Consider the following 15,238-nt stretch of genomic DNA (forward strand, 5'->3'; position numbering starts at 1 on the left):
CGAAGAGATGTCCCAGCAGGGTAAAAGTGAAAGATGGCTTGTCAGAACAATGAGCTACAGAGCTTTTTTCATATTGAAATGATTAGATTTTATTCCCACTCTTTATGTTGCGTTACTGCTTACGCATACGGTCCAGACACATGCCCATTTCTTTGGTGCACGTAGTTTTGTATGGCCTGTCAAGGTCTGGTCTTGAAGCACAATGGTTTCCAATCCGAGGAAGTGGCACTGTCACTTAAATTTGACATAACATCCTTTCTGTGTTGCATATCTCTGAAATCGTGGTGTGATTTGAGAGATCACAGGAAGTAAATGCCATTAGCACTAATGCTTAATGATTCATGAGCCAACACTTTACAAACATTAAGCACATGAGAAGTCTCATTAACAGACCAGTTACTGTCTATGCTTAGCATTTCTCGTAACTATCCTAATTAAAATGATCTGGAAACATATTTTTCTCAGGGTATAATTTAGCCCTTCCTCTTTCTTCAGTGCTGGAGTTCGTGTTAGGTACCAAAAAGGATTATGCTTTTAGTGTGTGGAAGGGAAGAGGGAATACCAGTTCTCCAAGCTAAAATGGTGTTTGTCTTTACAGAGAGGCTGGCTTCTCTGCTATCTCCCCCACTAAATTGGAGCTGGCAAGAATGTGAAGAGGCTCTTGGGGGGCCAGAATAGTTCTTGGAAGAAATACAGTCTTGTCTTCCAAAGCGAATCTTTTCAAAGGGTTTTGAACTTAAAAATACTTTCCAAATATGGTAAAAGCTGTAAATACTGCAGACTTGGTATCCTTCTGGATTTCCTCCTGTTTTAATCCCTCCAGGTAAGAGAGGTGTGTTTCTCATCTCAGCGAGACATCAACAATGCCTTAAGGTGAGACAACAAAGAGAAGATTTTAAGTCACTGTTAATTATTCAGGTTTTGCTCTTTGCTGGTGTGTCCACCTGCTGGAGCAATACTAACCTTAATTTGTTTTCCAGTCTTTTGCTATGGGCACATATGAATTGATGTCAATAACCAAGTATCTTGGTGGGAAGCATAACTGCTTGACTTTGGAAACACACAGAACTATGTGAGACATTTCTGCTGTTGCTTTGGGAGCCAGGGAGCCTAATGAGATGCACATACTGTGTCAGCTACGTGGTTTCTTGGGGGAGCTTCCAACAAACCATTTGGTTACTCTCTACCCTCTCTAGTTTATCAATGTCTCTTTACATGGAAGTTGTTGCCCAAGCCAGGCTGTTTTGGGACACAGCAATACATGTTAAATCTGGCACCATGTGGAGAGAGGGTAGATTTTTTTTCTTATTTAGAGAATCCTTATATTTAAAGCCAGTTTAGGAAACAATTTTTTTTGGTGTGTGAGCCAAGATACAAGTGAAGATATCTCTGAAACACTGTGCCTTCTATCAGTCCAGCAGTGTTCAACCATCATTTATGCATTGTTCAGACAAATATGATCAACTTTTTGGCTCTCTCTGCTCCTAATCATAAAGGTGCTGTCTTTTGCACCCACTGTGGAAAACTTATACAGTCTGGCTTATTGCGCTATTAGCTATCAAACAAATTCTAGCAGCTCAACAGGAGAAACAGTCTGTCCCCTGACAAGGGGCTTACACCCATGTCCTCTGGTGACACAAAGCTTAATCTGCATGATCTGAGCTGTGGATTCAGGATGTGCAGGAAAATAAATCACATTTCCATAGGGTGGACTGATTTTGTTTTTGATATTGTGCAAGCTGAAATGTGGAAAAATATATGTATTTTTTAATTGAAGCAGAGCTTAAAAATTCTGATAGCTTGTAATCTCCTAATCAAGAGTTTAAGCAAACTTAGAAAAAGAGAGTATTCAAAAAACAAGAAACAAAAAACCACCAAAACACAATATGTAGTCTTACAGTATACTTAGCTGGAAAATGCTTTAATGCTACCGTTCAACTTTTAAGGCAGGTTTCAAGTTTTAGGACTAAAAAATCAAAGGAGAATCCAATAGTGCTTTGTCATAGAACTGAACACCGATTCCTGGGTACTGTATCTTCAGTTTGGGCTTTTTTGGCTTATGGTCAACTCGAGTGATGCTTCAAAACATATGTGCAAAACAGATTTTTTTTTGAATCCAGGAAAGACTCTGATTAAGCTGCTTCCAACTACTCCACACAGTATTGATTTCCTGTGCCATTGTGCCTTATCTGGTGTATTGCTGGTGGATGAAGTATGATAGGATCATCTACCCGTGGTACTTTGTGGAATGTAACATTTTAATCAAAAGAATTATGAAACATTTCAGAGCGCAGTATTGAGAGTTGGGAGTGTCAGCTAATTACATTTATTTATTCCTCACCTATGATCTAGCCCTCTGTAAGGTTAATCCTTCTATTTGTATATTGATAGTTTCCTTTGGATTGGTGTTTCTTTATCAAGAGACAGCCATCTATTGACACTGCAGCAAGTGTGGAGACTACATTTTCTTAATATTGCCTCTGTGATGTTGAACTGTGTCCAGCTTGGTCATCTGAGGGATGTGGTCTATTTTACCGAGTTAGTGAAACAACTCTAGGCTTATTCTATTTGCTTTTTCTTGAACTACAGTGATAAAAACATGGTACAGTCCACCCATGGCCATCAAATCACGACTTTTACTATGACATATATGCAGCTGATAGAAAATGGGACTGGTGGTTGGTTATGTTGTGCAGTGTGTTCTTTATTTTAAATGAAGACCCTGGCTCATCCATGTATTTGTCTCCCAAAGGCAAACAACTCCATCTAACTGTCATACTTAACTGGTATAAAACTTGAGTAGATAGTCTTAATCTCCTGAATACGTTGCATTCAGTAAGCACAGGAAAACTTGCATGAGGCTTACTGATGTTGCTCTAGGTCAAGAAGCTACAAATGAGGTAGCTTTTTATTGTGAAGCACTACTTGTAATGCTTTTGTTTTTTTACTTGTAAGCCTAGTGCCATTGTCACTTATGGACTTATAGCAGTCACAATTTTATGTATTTTTGATATGCAGAAATATGGTACTTTGTTGCAAAGGTTATACCGGAGTAATGAGTCGAAACTTGCCTGATTTCAGCTAATGGTATCTCCAAGCAGCTAAAGGAAAATAATGTACCTCTGTCAAGCCGCTAACAGAAAGCTGTGGTAAAAAGTTGCCCTTGCATAAGTCTTGTTTTTATAGAGTGATTACAATTAGTTTGTGCTTTTCAAAGCGTCAGCCAAGAGTCAGTACGCTTCAGGGAAATAAGTCCGACAAGTTTATTACTTCAGTTCAGAGTGATGGCCTGCCTTAGCAAACTGCAGCATGCTAAATTGTTTGTGGTGAGATGAAAACACAAATTTTATTACTTCTGAAGGTCACACCATATTATATGTATCACAAACATACATAAACAGCCATAAAATGCAAATTTGTTTACTCCATTAAGCAGAATTTCTTATAATATAATTTTAGTTTTTTTTAGCTTGGCTTCTGCTGAAAGCAGGCCTGTAAAATGTTTTACTCAAATGACCCCATTGCTGTCTATTCTGGAGATACAATATCAACTTTTTTTAATCAAAGAGCTTGGGCTTACACTACTTAGCTTCCTAGCTTGCATATTGATTTCTATCAGGTAAAATAAAATATAGTTAATCTTTTTTTTTTCTCCCCCATAGTAAGGGATAAAAGCATTTTTTAATAAGTGCAGGCATTTTTTAATTCTTAAATCTTTACTTTGCCAAGGTGGGTGGCTAAATCTTAAACTGTTGCAAGAGCATGACTAGAGGTGCTATTTGTATTATGAAATTAATGATGCAGATCTGCATGTGACAAACGGGGAAAAATGATTAAAAGAATTTGTACTGTGTGCTCTGTATTTTAATGGAGAAGCATGAACTGAGATGTGCTCATGGGCTAGAAGGACCCAGTCTAGATTTTTTTTAAGATGTTTTCCTTTTCATCTGCTGACTTAGCTGCTGGAGAGTTTAGAGATTTCCTATAACACTAATGAGTTCTATGAATCTTTACTTTAAAACAGCAACAAAAAACAAACAAGAAGGAAAAAAAGGCACAAAAATACCCAAACCCCCAAACAACTGAAAGCCTACCTGTTTTTCTCTCCCATAAATCTAGTTCAAGTTTTTCTTTCCAAGTTTTTCTCTTTCTTGAAGAAAAGAAAGTCTAAAAATATGGGATGCAAAGTTCTTTGGGGGTGAGGGGAAAGGAGTAAGTATAATTAATGGCTCTGAACCTTTTGTCTGTAGGCATATGATGTGCTTTATGAGCATTTTATCTCAGTGATTTCTAGGTGCCTGAATTCACATGACATGGCAGTCAATTTTTTTTTTGGTTAGATATTTCAATTTTGAGTAGTCCTGGCCTGGAGGACTATTCATGAAGGCTATCAGAGGCTTTACTGAACTATATGGCTGTCTTTTCTTAAGCTTTGCAAGCTTTTCACTTGATTAAATTAGAATGCAATACATCACTTACAATCTGCTTTCAAACAGTTCTATTTTAAATTTTAATATCTTGCACTTGGGTTTGTTTTAGCTTGTTAAAAGTATAAAACTAATTGGAACTCTTAAAATCAAAAATATAAAAAAAAAAAACAACCCAAAACTCCAAACGTACCTTATTTGCTCCAACAAGATCTTTTTTCTGTCTAAAGCATGATTTATGACTTAATTTAAACTCCAATTTTTGGACTAAAAAAAAATCTTTCTTCTCTCCTATGAATAGAAGAGAGGTTCTGAGTTTCCATGTAGGTTTTATATTTGAGGAGAGCTAGTGAAATTTGGGTGCGTAGAACAATTTGTTGCTCTGTATCAGTTCCTAAACAAAATGTGTAGATAATCGTATGTGTGAGTTGATGAATGTTGGTTTAGAAAAAGACAGGGTGCTCCTCTTAGAGGAAGAGCTGTCCATACTGCTCTTCTGGGATCTCATTTTGGTTGTGGGGGGGATGAGGGCATCTCAACTCCCTTGGTTTATGAATTGTGTGACATAAAGGTGAACATAAGCTAATGGTTGTGTGGCACTTAATTAAGTACTGTGATATGAATTTCTATAAAAGTATCTTTTCTGTTAAGACTTAATGGAATTTTGGAGGTAACTTCTTGCTTTGAAACCGCTATTTTAAAGTCAGGGTTCTAATCTAAGTAATAGCTACAGATGATGGAGAACAGTAGACCTTGGGGCATTTAATTTATCCTATCCTATCCAGAGATAAGGTGGTATGAATCCTCTTCTAGTTGTCTGGATTATGGTGTGTGTGTATTTGTGTGTCAGAAAGGGCATAAATTGCTGTCTCCAGACACAAAACGAAGAGCAAGAGATTTTCAGCCTTAAAGTAAGCAGCTGCAGCTTGTTGACTCCAGTGCAATTTCTTCCTGTACACATCATTCAAATTTGATATGCAAGTATGTTATAACACTAAATATGTAGTGACTAGCATCATAATGTTCTCCTGGTTTCTACTGCAGCTGTGATTGCATTACTGAATCTATGTCTCTCCAATGGCTGTCAGGGGGAGCAGCCTGCCTGCTGTGATTGATTTCAGCTTTTCCCATCGCTGAGTCCTTCTGATTTCGTACCTTAGCCATGTCTACATCAAATTTTATTATGAGAGATTCTTGCTTTGTTGTTTCATTATGCAGCTACTGCAAGAGGGAAGAACTAGAAGCATAAACATGTTTGTAATAAAGTAATATGTAGATTTCCAGACTTATGTTCTGAAACGCTCACTGTCTGAGACAAAAATAGAATGCTTCAAGCACAGAAAAAAAGCAGTCGGGGAGTTATAAGTTATGGCCTCGGAGAACCCAGCTGAGATCTCTGCCAGTACAAATAGGCAGTAAGAAAAATATCTGCCCCAAAGGAGTTTAGATTTATAGACAAGGCAGGCAAACTGCACTTAGGAAGTGTGTGTGTGTGCAGGGCGGGGACACAAAAATATCTGAGGGGCTGGGATGTGCCAGTGGCAAAGGCAGCCACAGGAACGTGGTGGCACCGAGCCCTTGTGCTGGTGCTGCTTGTCTCTGGGAAGCCAAGATCATCTGTGGCCTGCTTGGTGGAGCTGCTGGCGGTGACCTGGTCTGGGTCCAGACAGGCAGTGCCCTTGCTGTCCTGAAACCTCTGCTTCTCAAAGGCAGAGAGCTTTTGTTGAGGGGAAGTGGACGGCTTGAAATGTTGGGATGTGAGCTGCCATTTATTTAGTACAGCTCAGTCAGTGAACTCATATGCTGCAGCACGTTAAAACTGGCGTTTTGGCAAGTGGTAGGTGATGAAGAGCATTGTCACACTGTGGTGCCTTCTTACACCTTGAGTCTCATGTAAAGGGAAGCTCTTACTGCTTACCATGGTGCTTCCACCTGCCTCCCTGTGTGTGAACATCTATCAGGCACCACCACGCGACAGCCACTCAAGGCCTCGTGCATTTAACATTGAGCTGAGCTCGCCCCATTTCTTACCAGCCCCACGTGGGTGGCTGTGTAAGATCAGAAACACCAGCAGAGGATGGCTGAGTAACGGTGAACAAAGTGGAGTTGTGGAAACAGGGTAAAAATGAAATGCAGGCTGGGATTTCTAAGGAGATTTAGAGGATAGACGTGGCCAACTGGCTGTGAAATCTGACTGGTATTTCGAGCTGCAACTCCTTAAAGCTCTTTTGAGAGTCATAATCTAAAGGAAAGAAGAGGGAAATTTGAGAAACCAAGTGGTAAGAGCCAGTTTCACAGATTGCCCAACACACAGGGTGTGAGCCTGCCCCTGTCAGAGCTGCCTGGCCTCTCGCCACAGGCTGTAGGAGGGCTGGGGCACAGCCAGAGGTTGCATATCCCGGCCCCAGTTAAGCAGCAAGCCAGGAACGCTGTCAGTGTCATGCTGTGCCCGCTACCTTGGATTTTGACTTCTGTCATGTGCCCAGCTCAGAGCTGTCTATCAGCTGCATGAAGCCCACTGATATAAATAATACCTGGAGTGCGCTCAGCATGTGTTCTGAGGCCCTGGGGATGTGAGGAGGGCAAGGCAGCGCCACTGCAGACTTGCAGAAGAGAAGCTTGTGGAAAGAGCAGTGGAAACTTGTAAGAGACTGAGCCTTGCAATGAAAGGGGGCCTTCAAAAGGATTATTTTGGCTTTCAGTGACTTTGAGAGTACTGAATTCATCAATTTTTTTCTTAAATGATACAAGTTCAATAATGCTTTTATCTATTTTGCTTTCTATGCTAGGGGAAATAGAAAATAGATATTGTAGATATATTTGACATGAATATGTTGGTCCCAGCTTCTTTTTTTTGTCAGTAAACTTATCCTTGTTAAAGGAGAGTGATGAGTAAAATTTCAGTTGACCTTGCATTGCATTATAAATAACAGCCTAAGCTCCTCTACTCTTTTTATAAGTTTCTGAATGTTCTTCCATGGAATTTTAAGTATTATCACTTATTGATGGTGATGTTTCAGACCACGTGGATTAAGTCAGAAAAGAAATGATATAATGGTACAAAGAAATAAGCTATAAAGCACTGATCTGGTAATAATACAGAAGGAATGTATGCTGATACCTATAAAACTGCCTCAAACTTGCCAACTACAACAATTAAACTGACTCTTGTGCAGTGTATGATAAAGATATTGCTAACCTGAGCCAAAACAGTAATTTTTGTGGAAGCTCAATATACACTTTTTTTGGTGTGCTTGTTATTTTAGTGGTATTTTTATTTTGTAGCTTTCATATTTTGTATTTTTTTTCACAACCAGAATCTCTTATGCTATTAAGAGCATAATAATTTGAATTTACCTGCGTCCTTCGTTATGTTGGCTGACTAGATGGACCACCAGGAACAGCTAAAATAGGACCACTTCCATTATCTCTTAGTAAGCAGCTTGTACAAAACAATATGGAACATCCTCGTGATAAAATGGTACAATCTCATTTAGGAAAACTTGTAAAGCCATATGTATTAAGTCTATTAATCACATACCTTTGAGCATTGAGTCCTGCTTAGCGTATGGTTACTAAAGAATCTGTTATCCTGAAAGATGATCTTATCCTGTAAAGCGTAAGACTAAGGCCAAGTGATGGATGTCTTTAGCTATGAATTGCCTGCGTTGTTTTTACAAAGAGTGAATGAATTTGTGTGAGCACTGCTGCGCTCCCAAAAAAAGGTTAGTTGTTACTCTGCGCTTCCAGGACATAATCGCAGCTATGAGCTCATCCTGCCACATAATGGCTGGTGGGTGGACAGACTGTCTCTATACTTTGCTACTTTGCTACTGTAATTGTATGAAGCCAACCTGCAGTTATTGTGACAATGTCCCAAATTTAAGGATGTCATGATCAAGGTATTTTAACATAAAGATTTTTTTTCTTGTACTCTTATACTTGTCCTCTGCTTTCCATCCATTTTCCAGTCCATATTCTAAGCCTTTCTCAAAAACCACAAAGCTGGAAAAAAAAGTGAGGATTTGTATACAGCAACCTGGTTTAAATAATTGGGACTCAAAAATAATTTGTTCCTTGGTCTTGCATTACAGTTATCATATGGCATTCAGAAATAGGCATTCAATGATCTACTGTGTCTCAACACTCCTAACACTGAATGGGAAAGGAACAGGAACATTAGTCTGGAGCTGCTGTACACCTATAACTGAACACATCCTCAAACTAGATGACCTCATATGCTTGCAGGGTTTATTTCTGGATCTGAATTCACAATTCATTTGCTTACTGCTCAAAGAAAAGAGAAAAATAATCTAGCTTTTCTTTCGTTAAAGGAATCCTGGCTTGATGACCAAGATGCATGTGTATTTGATCCCAAATGACACTATCTAGGCATTGAGGTGTGACTGCCAAAATAAGTGTTCATCTGAATAAAATAGGAAAAAAAAATAGTGATTTTTGGAGATAAAATACCCATTTATGTAGTTTCAATATATATGAGTTAGTCTCTCTTCCACTGCCAATCAGCAAAGCATGCAAATAATATCATTGCATGAAATTAGCCCTAACCAAGAAGAACAGTGCACAGTCTGTTATATAAATAGACTGATTCCTTCCTTCCTATTTTTTTCAGCTCCCTTTAATACTTCACAGAATTTTATTTTAAACACACAGGGCTTATTCACTTGTTTGTGTTGGATAAGTGAATTCGGTGCTTGTGGAAGATGCCAGATGGGCTGCATGGGAGCCAGGAAGTCTCTGTCTCTCCACCAAGCAACAGCAGCGTGTGCTTCCCAAACTGAGCTGCCAAAGTGCCTTAGACCTGAGCTATAGGTAAGAAGCTAATTTTGACAATCCCTTCAATCCACATCTTTGACATTGAGAGAGCTTTAGTGCCCTGAACACTCCATTTCTTCCTGATTTGTGGATCACGTTACTGCTCAGCGTGTATGCTTAGATACTCCTCAGCTTCAGCCATCCTTTGAGATGAATGTACTCTGCACCTCCAGAAAACATACGTGACTGCTTGGGTTGCTAAAAATGAACAAGCAAAAAACCTTACAACACCACCACCACAAAAATCCCAATGAACAACAACAGATGGAAAAAACATAATTCACTTACCTTTCAACCATGGGTAGTTCACAACTTCTGCCTGTTTTTTTCTGTTAATAGTGCTTTTATTAGTAAGTAACAAGATTAGTCTCATAATTGCATCCTGTTGTAAGCAGGTGCAGCTGGAAGGCAAAAATCTGTATCAATTTAAAACTGATTTCACCTTGACTTAAAGGAAAAAAAAAAAAAACACAAAAAACCCTTTCCAACAAAAGAATATTTTTAATGACATGGCAAACTAAAATAATGGTTCTTTGTAGACCATGCAGGGTCATAGTCATACCTGATTTCACTTTAAGCTGTGTGCTATTTTAACTTGTTTTTCAATTGCCATCAATTGAGAGAGCTTAATGAATGTAGGTGTGACAGAGCTACACTGCATCTTCTTGAAAAATATATTCATAAGTGTTTACAGTGATTGTTTTGTTGTTGCATATTTTGTACAGCCTATTTCACAAAGCTTGGCAGAGTGGATGCACTGTTTTGTGCTGAGATTTATTATATCCATCTTGGGAATGAAATACCAACAGGTTTCTCAGGTTTTGCTTTGTGGTGATCTCTTTTTTTTTTTTTTTTTTTTTCAAAAAATTCATTTGAAGGAAAAAGATTAATTTGGATATTTAGGCGGGAAACAAATTGGATAGCATGGGGAGACTGGAGAGGGGATTTATTTCAGATGGAACTGAATTTGTAATTACATGTTTCACAATGTAAGTCTTCCTGAACAGTCACAATTAGACATTAATCATTGCAGGTATTACAGCCCCGACCAGGGTTAACTGCTAAGCATATTGGTATATACTGTGCTTGTAGTTAGGCTGGTGTGTAGCTTTCCCAGCTATATTTCTGCGATTAGCGTAGTACCTAAACTGGGGCAATGTCCGGTAGAGATGGAGCTGCTGGCAAGATTTTGTTTGCAAGTCCTTTTCCCAAACAGGTCCATTCACCTTTATGCTTTAAGTACGACACAAGAAAATGATGCTAGCCTCAAGCGGGAGTGCTTAACAAAAAGCAGTAAAATCTTGCTTACTTTACTGATGGCTGAGGAAAGGGGAGGTGAGGAATTAGAGCATGAGCTTGTTCTGTGAAAGTAGTCAAGAGCCAAGAGCAAAGATTTTGCAGTTTTTTTATTATTGGACATTAGTGGAAAGGTGTGTTTAAAGTGGAACAATTAGTGCTGAAGAGACCATCTTCTACTTTAATACTCTTCAATGGAAAAAAATAGAATCCCACAAGTTTTATCTCTTTCCTTTAAACGTTTTTCTCCTAAAGCAAAGTAAATTTCTTATCAGTCTTGAACAGGCAGCCTTGGTTTCACAGACAAGACCTTTTGAGTACTGTCAAAAAATATAGGACATGCAGATACACAGTGGACAACAGAATAGCATATCAAGTTTAACAAGAACCAGCCTTCCTCCATGGATGGGTTATTAAAGATCAAATTCCATTGTGAACCTGGATCCAGTGAATAAGTGTGAAACGGGAAAATCTGTAGTATCAAGTTTCTCTCCTGTATCATGTCTCTTACATACCCTCAGTCATTTTCATCATTTCAGCACATGCTTTCCTTCAGGTTCAATTACCATATGTGGAATTTGTTGATAGCATTTTATTTCTTTATTTGTGCCACTGCAAGGTAATAAGTCTCAGGCCTCTGTAGCTTTAGGAATTGATAATCTTTATCTAGTATGCTGTCTTCTGCGAGCCTTTGCTTGTTCATCAAGTCCAGAAATCATACTGGATTCAGAAAGGGTTAATCACCTGCAGCCCACCATGACTCTTTCAAGTTTAAATTTTTCTCTTGAATGTACAAGCCCATGTGAAATTACAGAATCAAAGCAGTATATTGTCTGCCCTCTGAATACAGAGCTTTAAATAAGCTTTTACACCAAGGTGGCTCAGCCAGCAGAATTCAAGTGACAGTGACATCTTACTCGGGTGGTTAGATCAATGTCTCCTCCTAATGAAGTTACTTCATTGCAGTTGCAGATGCTGTGGAGGTGAACCCTGAAAATCAATGTTTGTCTTAAGACAAGATGCAGACAGTGTTAAACATTCTTCCCTCCCACTTTGTTTGGTGCTTCAGTTCCGTGAGTAGTTATTTCAGTCATGTAGGGTCCTGGATTAGCTACTGGTTACACAGAGCAGAAGAAGGGAGGGAAAGAATCAGCCCTGAGATGCTGTTCCACTCCTGTCCCCAGTGCAGAAAACTGTTACAGGAGGTGGGGAGAATGAGGGCGAATAGGCAGGAAAGGAAGGATGAGCATGTAGCAACCTGTGTCCTGAGGAGACGTTTTCTGAACTTTTCTTACAGTCAAACTTCATCCTCAAGTGCCTGTTTGAACTTGAAATGTTTTGTTTGGAGGCAGTGATCTCAAATACAGCTTCACGTCCAAGGGAGAGCTCTGCTTTTTAGATAAGACCCTTGGGAGGTGTGTGGTGTGTATGTCAACATCTCTTCCTGAGGATCGGGTGGGTTTTTGGCTTAACAGGCATTGGGAAAGGGAGGGGAAAGCATTTCAACTTGGCTTGTAATGAGACTTTAAAACCTCGGAATTCTGAATAATTGCAAGCCTGTCTCTGCTGCCTCATCTTGCCAACCTAAGGCTTGTATCAACGCTGTAGTCTCTAGGTACTGAGAGCTGTTCACAAACATGATGCACTGGAAAGGAAGACTTAAGGAATGTTTCTGACATAGGTGATACGGCACGTCACTCTTGTAACATTCCACGTGTGCTTGAACTGAACAAACCCAACATGATGCTCGTACTCAAGTAAAGCTGTACTGTCCTGGGTGCCAGGGTGTAGCCTGATCTCTGTGAGGCAGGCTTTGGGCGCTTTGGGCTCTTTGTTTTTGAGCCATGCATCTTACCAAAGAACTGACGAACACTTGATGCAAGGCTAGTGCAACCATGTGCAAAAAGATGCTGCTAAAAAAAAGGAGCAGGGCTCAGGGCTTTGCAGAGGTGAGAGCACACAACCTGTCATGAACACGAAGCTGTGGACGTCAGTGTAACGTGGGCTTTGAGTTCTGATCCCAAACCGGGAACAGAATTTTTGCTGGCATAGACTATGTCTGGAGGAGAGATTTAAAAAAAAAAAAAGCTTATTCTGCAAGGCAGCCCAAGTGTATGTACAGACAGCAGGCAATCCACCTCTGGGTCAGTGCCCACAGGCTACAGCAGCTTGCATAGTAGGGTGTAGTACCAGGGCTATGCTTGGGCCTGCCTGGGGGGGGGGGGGGCTCTGTGTAGGTGCCTTCACAGTAATTATTTGGCACAGCAACATGCACAGAGCAGAGATGGTCCCTGAGATGCATGTTTGATCTTGCCCTCTGTGTATCGCTTCCTTGCTGCCAACTCTGAGCCAAATGCAGTGGGAATAAAGCTCGGGGAGCTTTCTGGCAGGTGGAGGTGTAATTCTTCTATGATCTTGTTTACACCAACATTAATTCTGTCAGTGCAAATTCAGTGGATGTGCAGGGTGGTTTTTCCATGCCATTAGTGTGTTAGGTGCTACAGACCAAGGACGTGGGGAGCAGCGGGGTCTTCTCTTTGGCATGCTGTGTGCTGGGGAGAGGCTGTGGTGTGAGTGGCAGCACAGCTATGGGGTCACACTGCTCCGTGGCACCTCTGGGGCTGTAGTGTGGGTCAGTGGTGAGTCTGCAGAGAAACCCTTGTTGCTCTATTAGGAGAGAAGTGGATGGCTGTAATGATCTTTGTTCACAGAGCGCTGTGAAGATTAACTGCTTTAATGTGTATGAAGTGCTTTGAAGATGAAAATGACTGTGTAAATCTAAGGTTGTTGATGACAATAATAGTTTAGATGTTTTTTTAGTCACCTGCTGTCTCTTTCAGAATTGAACAAAAACCTGAGCAAAGTTAGAGACTTCTTTGCTGGGGATAATGGGCTAATTTTGTTTTGTTGTTCTGTCAGGCTTTACCCTTCAACATAGCTGAGCTATAACCTTTAACCAAAAGTACCACAACATGTAGAGCAATAGCACTTATTCGCTCAGTTCCCAGGAGATGCCTCCAATAGCTTCTGAGGATAATGTTTCTGCAAAATTGGGTCCTCGGTACTGGGCAGCTCTTGGATTTTTGCAATACTGGTCCTTTTGGGCAGCTCTTGGATTTTTGCAATACTGGTCCTTTTGAATGCAATGAATCTGCAAATGAAAGGTGGGAATGTAATAGCAGAAACCTCTAGATTATTTTTAATATGCCATTAGCTAATTTAGCTGGGGAAGTGCCAGTTTTAAAAAAAAAAAAAAAAGAAAAAAGTCCTGTTACCACTTAATTACTTTTGTCAGACCAGTAAGTACATCCTTTCTATATTCATATTCTGAAGTCCTGCCATCTCTCCAAAATCTTAAACCTGTAAATCAAATTTAGGGCAGATGAAGCAGGATGTCAAAAATCATTGTTCATTGTAAAAAGAATTAAGAGGAAAGAAGCACGGGGAGAAGAAAACGTGAACTGTTCTTAATCAGAGATGACAAGGCCAGACCATGAGCTGCCCACCAGTGAGTGTGGGAACTGAGTCATGGGTGTCCCTGCCTGTCTGGAAGAGCTGCTGGCAGCAGAGCAGAGCTTTGGGTTGGAAAGAGAAGCACCTGGAGAAAGCAAATATGTGAGGAAACTGTGCGTCTCCTACTGATTTCCTAAGGGAGAAAAGGACAGGATGATCGCAAGAAGTCTTTTGCATCATTTGAGAGTTTACTTGACTCAAAAGATGGAACAAAGTTTAGTGCCGCTCTCTGAATAGGCTGTTAAACTTCCTGGGGGCCCTACTAGCTTCCACAAATGCCGTGGACTGCAAGAAAAGATTCAGCATTATTGGCTTTTTGTGTGTGTGTGTGTGTGTGTGTGTGCTGTGTTGGTTTTCTTTTTTAACCTGGGATCCACAGCCTTCGATAAAATCCCTTGGGCAAAGTATAATACCTCTATCCACATCATTCCTCTTAATATTATAGAGTTAGGACAAACAGGGAGCTTGAGTGCTTGATACTGTACTAATGAAGCAAGAATTCACTCTGGAAAAAGACTGGAGAAGATCCAGTACAAGTAAAAGTGATGCTTTTAGCTATTTTAGCTAGATAAAAATCCCATCGTTGTGGAAGGTAGACCCCCCAAATTCTGTTCTACTACACCAAGTTTCTCCATGTTATAATGTATTACAGCATCAGGACAAATGTAGTAGCTCTTATTTCCTAATACATAAGCATGCAGCTGTTGCTATAAGTTAAATTAAGTGATGTGTGCTGAAGTCAGGATTTCAGTCTCTTTACTAAAAATATCTTAAGTTTGGGGGATAGCTTAAAGATTTTTTTTGAAGTCATCCAGGTATTGTTAAGCTATTGTGTGTGTGTGTGTAGGAGTGTGTTTTGTTTGGCCTATGCTCAGCTAAATTCCAGGCTTTCTAGTAGGGCATGCTTGTTTGACAGTGACTAATGGTGTATCTAAATTTATTTCAATCTGTTGCACACAATAATGAAGTATTTTTCAGGATGATCTGTCATCTGCCCTATTTTCTGTTCCTGGGATTCAGTTTTGCCTTCTATTTTCCTTTTGCTTGTGTCCCAAGGACACAGTCCGTAAGTTGCTTGATGCCTCCACTGATCGCAGATGGATCATCCACTTGGGCCCTGGGTCTTAGCACCCCTCAGACTTAGGGATATGAGACCTTTTGAACTC

The 15,238-nt window shown here is 40.0% G+C and overlaps 1 long non-coding RNA gene across 2 annotated transcripts in view; it reads left to right on the plus strand.

The window, feature by feature from the left end:
• Nucleotides 1-15,238, plus strand: part of LOC121073214 — a 124,832-nt gene that overhangs the window by 12,525 nt on the left and 97,069 nt on the right. Inside the window, exon 2 of one of the 2 annotated variants that reach the window (XR_005821561.1) lies at nucleotides 9,102-9,260. The exons of the other annotated variant lie outside the window; for it this stretch is intronic. This is a non-coding gene — a long non-coding RNA (uncharacterized LOC121073214). The remainder of the gene's footprint in view (nucleotides 1-9,101; nucleotides 9,261-15,238) is intronic. 2 annotated transcript variants of the gene reach the window in all.

This window comes from Cygnus olor, chromosome 7 (genome assembly GCF_009769625.2).
Source record: "Cygnus olor isolate bCygOlo1 chromosome 7, bCygOlo1.pri.v2, whole genome shotgun sequence".
Taxonomy (NCBI): domain Eukaryota; kingdom Metazoa; phylum Chordata; class Aves; order Anseriformes; family Anatidae; genus Cygnus; species Cygnus olor.